The sequence below is a fragment of the Ictidomys tridecemlineatus genome, chromosome 8, assembly GCF_052094955.1.
Source record: "Ictidomys tridecemlineatus isolate mIctTri1 chromosome 8, mIctTri1.hap1, whole genome shotgun sequence".
NCBI classification, from domain to species: Eukaryota; Metazoa; Chordata; class Mammalia; order Rodentia; family Sciuridae; genus Ictidomys; species Ictidomys tridecemlineatus.
In genome coordinates this window covers 1,137,058-1,148,172 of record NC_135484.1, presented here as the reverse complement: position 1 = coordinate 1,148,172, position 11,115 = coordinate 1,137,058, and the positions used below count along the sequence as shown (strand labels likewise).

The 11,115-nt window shown below is 58.4% G+C and overlaps 1 long non-coding RNA gene across 1 annotated transcript; it reads left to right on the top strand.

Annotated features, from left to right (window-relative positions):
- Window positions 1–351: 351 nt before the first annotated feature.
- LOC144365941 (uncharacterized) lies at window positions 352–5,007 on the top strand. Its single transcript, XR_013424659.1, has 2 exons — window positions 352–3,357; window positions 3,663–5,007. It is a non-coding gene; the product is annotated as an uncharacterized LOC144365941 (long non-coding RNA).
- The last annotated feature ends 6,108 nt before the right edge of the window (window positions 5,008–11,115 follow it).

Below are 11,115 nucleotides of genomic sequence, written 5' to 3'. Positions count from 1 at the left end.
GACGAGGACAGGAGGCCCGGAGATGCGGGACCCTCAGGGAACTCCACCACCCACCACCGTGGAAAGCCGAGTGTGATGTGGAGCCTCTGAATGTGACCTGTCGTCCCCTCCACAGCCAGGCCGTCCCCCGACACTTCCACGGACCAAGTCGTGTGGGCTTCGCACACAACGTGGCCCACCTCAGGTACGGCCCATAGGCCTGGCCAGTGTGACACCCGTATGCTCACGCATGTGCATGTGTGTGTGCCTGTGCACGTTAGTGAAGCACCACGTTTTAAGGGCAGGCGAAATGGATTTGGAGTGACTACCGTGAGACGGTTATTGGACTTTTAAAAGCATTAGGTTATCGGTTGTCAGAATTTTGACTCTGCTGCGGGATGGAGCTTGCTCCTTAGCTCTCCAGTCTGATCCATCGGTTGGCTCGCTCTTGAGCTGGTGCCGTAGAAACCATAATTAAAATGTGGCTTTATGATGATGTGAGCTTCGTCATCGGGACAGTTGATGGCAGCCTCAGTGTGTCCTGTGAGCGGAGCACCGAGCCTTGTGATCAGAAGGCACAGGCCTGGTGATGCTGTTTTGTGCTGGATATTTGATCTTTAAAGTACAGAAGGTGATATCTACTTCATGGGAGCCCTTGAAATCTAGATAGATGGGTGAATCTGAATGTGGCAGGTGGAGTAAAATGGGTCTCAGCTTCCTCCGTCAGTATTGTCTGTGATTAAATCTTCTGACTTTTCTGAAGAGCAAGTAAAGAGCACAACCCGGGGCTGCGGGGACAGGCTGCAGGGCTATGGGTGGTGGCCTGAGCACAGGTTGACATGGTGCGCGGAGCAGTGAAGCTCCTCTGCGGTCAGCCTGGGGTGAGCTGCTGAACTTCTTCACGGGCTCTGAGGTCACGGTCACAGATGGACTTTGAAGGAGGCGGCGTCTGCTGGTTGATTGATGTGGTTGACATTTCCTGTCACGCTGCAGGGGAAGAATTTGGTCACAGTTCCAGTCCTTTCATTCACTATGTTACAGCCAGCGTGATGAAAGGGGGGGGACAGCTGCCCCTCCTGGGTCCCTGCAGTCACCCCTGCACTCAGGGATGATGGCGTCAGTGGGCCAGGTCGTTCCAGAAGCGTCTGGGGGAGTCAGGGTGTGGCTCCTTTTGGAAATGCGTTCTCCATCCACCCAGTGTGAACAGCACGTTAGAGGTCGGGTTTCCACGACAGTGGGCTGTTTGGCAGGCCCGTCCAGTGGCGCTCACTACACTAATAGTGCCGTGTCCTGCCACGGGAACCCCATCACACTTGCCAGCCACTTTGATCATCCCTGGCTTTGGAGAGGGGGAGAGAGATGCGGGTTATGAAGCTGAAGATGGTACTTATTTGCAAATCTGGGTAAATAAATTATAGGAGGTAAAACACCATCCTTGCTGACGAGGGACTCAGCACGGCTCAGCTTTCTCCAGGATGAGGTCAGCAGTCAGGATCCTGTCTCTTAATTAGCAGGTTTCCTCCTTTCTTCCCTCTCACGAGCACAGTGTGGGCAAACAGCCCTTCCCCAGGCTCCACTCACACTCGGCACAGCCCCAGGCCTGCAGCCTCCCTCCCGACGGCCTCCTGTCCTCCCCTTCCCAGTCTCTGCTCCCCCTTCCTGTGCCGCTTTTCCTATTTCACTAACGATGCTGATATTTAGGGTATTGATGGTTTGATCATCCCTCATCTGTGGGGCTTTGATTCCAGGGTGCTCCCTCCCCTCCCAGAGACCAGGGTCTTGGGACACCGAGTCCCTTATGTAAGATGGAGTAGCGTCTCTTACACTCCTTGTGGACTTTGTCCCAACCACCGTTAAGTAACTGTCAATGGTTGTTACAGTGTCATTCAGGGAATGATGGCAAGAAAGAGTGTCTGCACAGGTCGGACGCAGAGCCAGTTCTGTCACTGCTGCCTCTGCAGTGGGGCGAGGGAATCCACGACGTGGAGCCTCAGAGGAGGCGCTGTGCTGCCCTCCACCCGAGTGCCCAGGGCGGCACCGACTACTCCTCTCCCACGCAGCCTGGGTGCAGAGGTGATTGCTCCTGGACATGCGCTTCCCGGCTGTCGAAGGTGCACGGACTGTGGCCAGAGCCCCGTTTCCCTGCTGCGCAGGGAGTAGGAGCACCCCCACCCGAGTTTCCGCCCCTCCGGAGCAGCTCTGAGGCTAACTTCCCACCGGGTGAGACGTCCTGGGCTCTGCTCCAGGTGCTGCGGCTCTCAAAGTAACAAAGTATAGACTAGAAAATGAATCGTGTTTTTTGATAGAAGTTTGGGAACTCAGATTTCCATTCGACATACTTTATGAAGTTTGAACGTAAATGTCTCCTTTTGGGTGATGAAAGCCATCCTATGCTCAGAGGCTCAGGAAATCACATTTAGAGTCAAATATTCAACCTGAAATAAAAATACAAGGTGTGCTATTTGAATGATGAGTAAACCTTCAAGTCCATCATTGTGCAGCTTTTTGTTGCTGAGAAGAAAATACTGAGAGAAGCAACTTAGAGTGGGAACGAAAGGTTTATTTTGGCTTTAACTTGCACTTCAGCAGAAACAGGAGGAAATCAGGAAACATGGCCAGCACCGGTGAGGCCAGCTGCTGGGGGGAGTTCCGGCCGGCTCTGTTGTTTGTGGTGTGCAGAACATTCTTGCTGCTGTCCACCTTCGGTCCCTCCAGGCTCGCACCTAGGACACCCCCCTGGCCTGCTCTTGCCCAGCTCTCCAGCGCCATCCTGATGAAGCAGGGGCTCCCGGGGGGACCGATTGGCCTGCACCAGCCGCCCTGCACTCCCACCTCTGTCCCGGAGGCCCTGGATGATGAGCTGGGTGCGAGTTCCAGCAACAACTGCGCGGCACGCTGCCCTGCCCCGGCTTTCTAGGAGAACACTTGCTCCCTTGAGAATCTTCCTCAGATCCATGCCTCACATCACACGGACTCTCCGTCCAGGGCCCTGCAGTGGGTGATGGCTAACACGGGCTAGCTGCTGTTTAGAGCATGTTTAAGAACCGTTTTCTACTTTAAGGTCTGCAATTCCCAAAGCACCTGCCTATTTCTTTGTTTCATTTCCTTCCCTGTCTTTTCTATTTTTAAGAAAAATAGAAAATACAAAAGATTCATTTTGTCCTGTGTCTGTTTCTCGGTTTAATCTCATTTTAAGTTCATCATCAGCAAATGCCCTTGTCCCTCAAATGTTGAGAATGACTTTAATACAGTTTCCATAAAGACGTGACACTCAGTCCCGAGCACTGTCCAAGCGTGTTACAAAAGGGGAGTCCTCTGCGGCAGGGACCTCCTCAAACGCCCAGCTGAAGACCAGGAACATCTTCTGCATGTTACAAGGTGAGTTGGTTTGTTCTACTCCCCGAGTTTAAGTCTGCGGGACAAATCTGTTGGTCTGTTTTAAAATTGAGACGTAACAAATGACACAGTTTGCACACCAGGGTTTGTCCCCCACGTCTCTGGGTTCAGAGGTGGGGCGTTTTGGGAAGTGAGTGGCCATGGGCTCTGATCTCATCAGCGGGTGAATCCATGGGTATCTGAACAGACACTGGGAGGTGGGGACAGCTGGAGGAATCAGGGCACTGGGGCTGCCCTGGAAAGACTGGTCTTCACTCTGACCCTTCCTCCCTCTGTCTCTGCCCCAGCCGCCATGTGCTCAGCGCCTCTCCTCCTCCACACCCTTCCGCCGTGATGTTCTGCCTCACTCAGGCTCAGAGCCACGGAGTCCGCCAACCCTGGGCTGAACCTCCGAAACCAAGAGCCAGAAACAAACCCTCCTTCTTCCGAGCCCTTTGGCCAGGTATCCTGGCCACAGCAAGGAGAAGCGGACACACTACACAAATCTCAAATCGACTGTTGGATGAATCACGGTGTGTGCCTTCCAGAGCCACCTCTGGGTCAGAGGCATCAGAGCAGGCTTCCCTCCTGGCGGCAGACCTCCATCTGCAGGTGTGGTCACTCTGAGGCCCGTGGACTGTGCACACATGTAGAATGTGTTCCCTGGACTGTGCTGGGGACCACCAAGCTCCACTCCCAACGCACCCTGAGGGCTTCAGCGTGTTATTGGTTCACCCTGAACTTGGGCTCCTTCAGCTGTGAAGCAGGGGTGGCACCACCAGCATCTGACCTCCAGGCAGTGGGTGTGACTCTGCCGCGTGGCCAACACAGGGTCCTGTGCTCTCTGCACCACACTTAGGGCTCTACAGCAGGGAGACCTGTTCTCCACACACACCTCCCTGTCGGAAGTGCAGAGCCTGCTGGGAGGGGAGGTCTGGAGCCCCCAGGTCCTGCTGCTGGGAGAGGAGGTGTGGAGCCCCCAGGTCCTGCTGCTGGGAGGGGGGGTCTGGAGCCCCAGGTCCTGCTGCTGGGAGGGGAGGTCTAGAGCCCCCAGGTCCTGCTGCTGGGAGGGGAGGTCTGGAGCCCCCAGGTCCTGCTGCTGGGAGGGGAGGCCAGGAGGCCCCCAGGTCCTGCTGGGAGGGGAGGTCTAGAGTCCCCAGGTCCTGCTGGGAGGGGAGGTCTAGAGCCCCCCGGTTTTGCTTGGAGGAGAGGTCTAGTGCCCCTAGGTCCTGCTGCTGGGAGGGGAGGCCAGGAGGCCCCCAGGTCCTGCTGCTGGGAGGGGAGGCCGGGAGGCCCCCAGGTCCTGCTGTTCTGCCCACCACCCAGGCACAGTCAGCTGAATGGCTTCTGCTTGGCAGCTCCCAGATGTGCAGAGGGTTTTCTGGAAGGTGGTGGAAACCCTCCTATGTAGAAGGCACATCTGGTTTGGGGTCTGCGTCCTGGCCAGGGCCTCCTATTTCCATCAAGCAAGTCTGTTGATGGGGGGCGGAACCAGCAGCCTTTCATTTTCGGCAAAACACGTCTTAACCTATTTTTGAAAGGTTCTGGCAAATATGATTTTTACAAAATTGTTTTTCCCTCAATCACTGGTTTGCAGAGCAATGTGATACCATGTGTGTTTGATTAAGTTACCATTAAAATCTGAAAAAGCTCTTTATAAGAAATGTTTAATGACCAAAAATCCTTGGAAATTTTTTCTTTGAACCAAATCTTCTCATTTTGTTGAAATGAAATGAAACTTGAAACCACCGCCTGAATTGAACTCCTTGATCAGCACTACATATTTGACAAAATGCAAACAAGATTCAGAACTGTACAAACAACACAGCGTAGCCTGTGCTTTCAGAAATTTTTGTTATTTCAAAATAACAAACTCTACCAGGACTACTTCCTGAAGGGCATTTGTGTAAGTGGGTAACTGTGACCGTACGTCTCACAGGAATTAAACCACTTTAAATTCAGCAATAAACGGGTTCAGCACACAAAGTCTTTCAATGTGCAAACTATGAATAGAATAACCAAATGCTGGTGTTTTGAAAGAGTCAATACACCCGGTAATAAGGCCTGACTTGGCTGGAGCACTGAGGGCCGGGAAATCTGCTTGGGAAGACCCTGGGGACCATGGCTTCCATACCAGGGCTCCCCGCGTTCTCTCTGCTGTCTCTCCTGCATCCCAGGCCGCCATTTCCCCCGCCTGCTGGCACCTTGACCTGATTTCAGAACCCCCAATCTGTCTGATTAATGCCATTTCCCCACTATTTCCAAACCAGTTTATTCCCTCTATTTTCCTGCTGGTAACTGAAGAGCAATCTCTATTTTTTAATGCTGTTTATTGAGATATAAACTGCACAGTGCATTCAGCTGGTGCCAGCACCTCTGATGGCTCTCCTCCTCCTCGTCTTCACCCAAATGTCCTCACCTCCCATCTCAGAGCATTCTCCAGGACCAGTGCTCAGAGCGTGCTCACTGGGGCAGCACGTAGACTAGCGCCGGAAGGAGACACAGACGATGGGCACGCCCCTGCACAAGGTGACACCCACACTCTGAGTGTTCCGCCGTTCTGGCCTAACTTCCCTGTGCACCCGCATGAACACACCACGGTGAATCTCACCGTCGAGCACACCCATGAGACGAGAACTCAGAACGCAAAAAGAGTAAATAGCAGGAACATCAGGGGCATAGAGGGAAGGGCACGTGGAGGGAGGGAGGGTGGGATGGGAAATGCTGGGGAGCAAGCTCTCCTCATGCTTTATACTTGCCAGAGTGAACCCCAATGTCACACATAACTAGGAACCAAGTGAAAGACAAAGAAGCTGAGCGTCTGTCCCTGGCCAGCTCCGCCACCTGCTCCGCCACCTGTCTGCTGCTGGGCTCTCCAGGTTGACGAAGCCAAGAACCACGAGAGTGTGGCGAAGTCCTGGCACCATCTTCTCAGCGCACAGAGCGACGGCTGGCACGAGACCCCACTCGATGCTACTCGCTGTCTTAGTGACTGAACACTTGTGGAAAACTCAAAGCCAGAGGGACCCTCCACGACCTGCTCTAGTCTGTGGCCAGGAAATAAGCTGTGAATTTGTCAGGAACAGTTTCAGTTAAACGTGGGTGGAAAGCAAGATCACCTCGCAGAAAAGGGCCTCCGTGGCCTGGAGGGACGAGGCGCTCGGCCGCGCAGGGAGGCTTTCCCACACGGAGGGCAGGCGTGTGTCTCGATGCTCACGAGAGGACGGGAGGACAGGCAGAGCAGGGTGGGGCGATCCCAGTGGAACGAGCCCCACGCTGGAGGTGAGCGGCTGGGAGACAGAGGACGCGGTGGGTCACCTGAAGGAGGGCGGGGCACGGGAAGGCTGGCAGGGGCAGGTGAGTTTGCAGGCCTGCAGAGAGAGCTGAGGAGGACCTGTCCTGCTGTGTCTGGGGTTGCCCCTGCATGCGAGTCGGGGAGGCTGCAGGAGGATGCCCGCGCCAACTGGGAGGGACTATTATGCCACTCGGCCTGGAGCGAGAAGGGGTGACTCACCAGTGCAAGGACACGGTGGTGGCGAGGGTCCAGCTGAGGTGGCTGACTGTATTGACAGTGATACCATCCAGAATGGGTACTTGGCCTGAAACCTGCTGCCGTATTCATACTTGGGTCTGTTCTCCATTTGCGTTCCCAGTTCTGTGGCTGCGGGGTCATTGCCGTGCTGCTCCTGTCTTACCAACTCTCTGAGGATCCTGGGGAGGGAAGGCTGTGAGACCACTGGGGTGGGAGCTCCAGCTCTGGGCTGCTGGGCGGCCGCCTGGGCGCCCATGAAGAATTCCACCAGCCAAAATAGAAGACTCAGCTACTCGGGCTCCAAGTGAGGCTGGTTCCTCCCCTGCTCAGCCCAGGACAGAGAGGCACGAGAGGAGAGGGCCCTATCTGAGGTTAGGGGCACAGGAGAAGGGAAGTGTGTCCTGTGGGTGTGAGTGACTGTGACGGGAGGAATCTGCTGCCCACACCCGGCGTCCACGGCAGCGTGCAGCTGTGTCTGTGATCTCCTGGTGCTTCAACTGTTCTCCGGGCTCCACGGGAGCTGGATGGGGTGTGCAGGGGAAAGGCCTGCAGGGCTTCTTGGTTGTGAGCTCTGGGAGTGGGAGATCTCCATCACCATCTGTTCTTCTTACACAAAACGTGGAAAGAGTGAGTGCTAGAGACCACGGGACCAAGGTCGAGTGGCACTGGGAGCCACTGGGCCAGCACCTACCTCACCACCTGCCTTTCAGAGACTCCAGGCTTTAACACAGGCGCGCCATCCCTCTCCACGTCCTTCCTCCACAATGTGGAGAAGGTGTCTGGTGGGACTGCCCTGAGCCCCTCTTCTCCCCCCAGGAAGCAGTGGCCTGGCCATGAGGGGCTGGGGCTGGTAGGAAGCTCTGGTGCAAGCCACAGGGCAGGCAGCTGAGCGGTGGCCCAGAGGCCAGGCTGTCCTCTGCATACGGCCTGTGCCTGGCAGATCTTCTCATCAGACTTCGCCATGGCCCAGCTGAGGGCTGACTCCAGGGTGACTGTGGAAGGGTCCCGCATCTCTGCTTCCATGGGGGATACCCATGGCCTCCTAAAGTGAGGGAAATGTGGCAACCTCTAATGGTCCAGCAAGCCCCTGGACACCAGGAGCCAAGGCCTCTGGATTTCTGGTCCAGCCTCACCCAAAAGAGAGTATAGGAGGTCACGTCCAGTGGGCTGCCTCCACTCCCTGGGGGCTCCATTCAGACAGAACCCAGACACTGAGCCCGCAGGAGACCCAATCATGGTGCCATCAGAATGCTCCCTGCTGTGGACTGGGCAGCCGTGTCCCCAGAGCCTCCCGTGCTGTGCGTGGTCCCCAGTGGGGTGCTGAGTGGTGGGACCTTGAAGAGTGGGCCAATGGGAGGCCACTGGGGGCCACCCTCGGGAGGTGGTCCCTGTCCTCCTGGGATTGGGTGGGGGCCAATGGGAGGCCAGGGTCCCACTGAGATGTGCCCTCAGGGGGTGTCCCTGTCCTCCTGGGAGTGAGTGGGGCCAATGGGAGGCCAGTGTCCCACTGGGATGATGTGTCCTCAGGAGGTGTCCCTGTCCTCCTGGGATTGGGTGGGGGCCAATGGGAGGCCAGGGTCCCACTGAGATGAGCCCTCAGGGGGTGTCCCTGTCCTCCTGGGAGTGGGTGGGGGCCAAGGGAGGCCAGTGTCCCACTGGGATGTGCCCTCAGGGGGTGACCCTGTCCTCCTGGGAGTGGGTGGGGGCCAATGGGAGGCCACTGTCCCACTGGGATGTGTCCTCAGGGGGTGTCCCTGTCCTCCTGGGAGTGGGTGGGGGCCAATGGGAGGCCAGTGTCCCACTGGGATGTGCCATCAGGGGGTGTCCCTGTCCTCCTGGGAGTGGGTGGGGGCCAATGGGAGGCTAGTGTCCCACTGGGATGTGCCCTCAGGGGGTGTCCCTGTCCTCCTGGGAGTGGGTGGTGGGGGCCAATGGGAGGCCAGTGTCCCACTGGGGATGTGCCCTCAGGGGGTGTCCCTGTCCTCCTGGGAGTGGGTGGGGGCCAATGGGAGGCCACTGTCCCACTGGGATGTGCCCTCAGGAGGTGTCCCTGTCCTCCTGGGAGTGGGTGGGGCCAATGGGAGGCCAGTGTCCCACTGGGATGTGTCCTCAGGGGGTGTCCCTGTCCTCCTGGGAGTGGGTGGGGGCCAATGGGAGGCCAGTGTCCCACTGGGATGTGCCCTCAGGGGTGTCCCTGTCCTCCTGGGAGTGGGTGGGGGCCAATGGGAGGCCAGTGTCCCACTGGGATGTGCCCTCAGGGGGTGACCCTGTCCTCCTGGGAGTGGGTGGTGGGGCCAATGGGAGGTCAGTGTTCCACTGGGATGTGCCCTCAGGGGGTGTCCCTGTCCTCCTGGGAGTGGGTGGTAGGGGCCAATGGGAGGCCACTGTCCCACTGGGATGTGCCCTCAGGAGGTGTCCCTGTCCTCCTGGGAGTGGGTGGGGCCAATGGGAGGTCAGTGTCCCACTGGGATGTGTCCTCAGGGGGTGTCCCTGTCCTCCTGGGAGTGGGTGGGGGCCAATGGGAGGCCAGTGTCCCACTGGGGATGTGCCCTCAGGGGGTGTCCCTGTCCTCCTGGGAGTGGGTGGGGGCCAATGGGAGGCCAGTGTTCCACTGGGATGTGTCCTCAGGGGGTGTCCCTGTCCTCCTGGGAGTGGGTGGGGGCCAACGGGAGGCCAGTGTTCCACTGGGATGTGTCCTCAGGGGTGTCCCTGTCCTCCTGGGAGTGGGTGGGGGCCAATAGGAGGCCAGTGTCCCACTGGGATGTGCCCTCAGGGGGTGTCCCTGTCCTCCTGGAAGTGGGTGGTGGGGGCCAATGGGAGGCCAGTGTCCCACTGGGATGTGCCATCAGGGGTGTCCCTGTCCTCCTGGGAGTGGGTGGTGGGGGCCAATGGGAGGCCAGTGTCCCACTGGGATGTGCCATCAGGGGGTGTCCCTGTCCTCCTGGGAGTGGGTGGGGGCCAATGGGAGGCCAGTGTCCCACTGGGATGTGCCCTCAGGAGGTGTCCCTGTCCTCCTGGGAGTGGGTGGGGCCAATGGGAGGTCAGTGTCCCACTGGGATGTGTCCTCAGGGGGTGTCCCTGTCCTCCTGGGAGTGGGTGGGAGCCAATGGGAGGCCACTGTCCCACTGGGGATGTGCCCTCAGGGGGTGACCCTGTCCTCCTGGGAGTAGTGGGGCCAATGGGAGGCCACTGTCCCACTGGGATGTGCCCTCAGGGGTGTCCCTGTCCTCCTGGGAGTGGGTGGGGGCCAATGGGAGGCCAGTGTCCCACTGGGATGTGCCCTCAGGAGGTGTCCCTGTCCTCCTGGGAGTGGGTGGGGCCAATGGGAGGTCAGTGTCCCACTGGGATGTGTCCTCAGGGGGTGTCCCTGTCCTCCTGGGAGTGGGTGGTGGGGGCCAATGGAAGGCCAGTGTCCCACTGGGATGATGTGTCCTCAGGAGGTGTCCCTGTCCTCCTGGGAGTGGGTGGGGGCCAATGGGAGGCCACTGTCCCACTGGGATGTGCCCTCAGGGGTGTCCCTGTCCTCCTGGGAGTGGGTGGGGGCCAATGGGAGGCCAGTGTCCCACTGGGATGTGCCCTCAGGGGGTGTCCCTGTCCTCCTGGGAGTGGGTGGGGGCCAATGGGAGGCCAGTGTCCCACTGGGATGTGCCCTCAGGGGGTGTCCCTGTCCTCCTGGGAGTGGGTGAGTGACAATGGGAGGCCACTGTCCCACTGGGATGTGCCCTCAGGGGGTGACCCTGTCCTCTTGGGAGTGGGTGAGTGACAATGGGAGGCCAGTGTCCCACTGGGATGTGCCCTCAGGGGGTGTCCCTGTCCTCCTGGGAGTGGGTGGTGGGGGCCAATGGGAGGCCACTGTCCCACTGGGATGTGCCCTCAGGGGTGTCCCTGTCCTCCTGGGAGTGGGTGGGGCCAATGGGAGGCCAGTGTCCCACTGGGATGTGCCCTCAGGGGGTGTCCCTGTCCTCCTGGGAGTGGGTGGGGGCCAATGGGAGGCCACTGTCCCACTGGGATGTGCCCTCAGTGGTGACCCTGTCCTCCTGGGAGTGGGTGGGGGCCAATGGGAGGCCAGTGTCCCACTGGGATGTGCCCTCATGGGGTGACCCTGTCCTCCTGGGAGTGGGTGGTCGGGGCCAATGGGAGGCCAGTGTCCCACTGGGACGTGCCCTCAGGGAGTGGTCCCTGTCCTCATGGGAGTGGGTGGTGTGCCAATGGGAGGCCACTGTCCCACT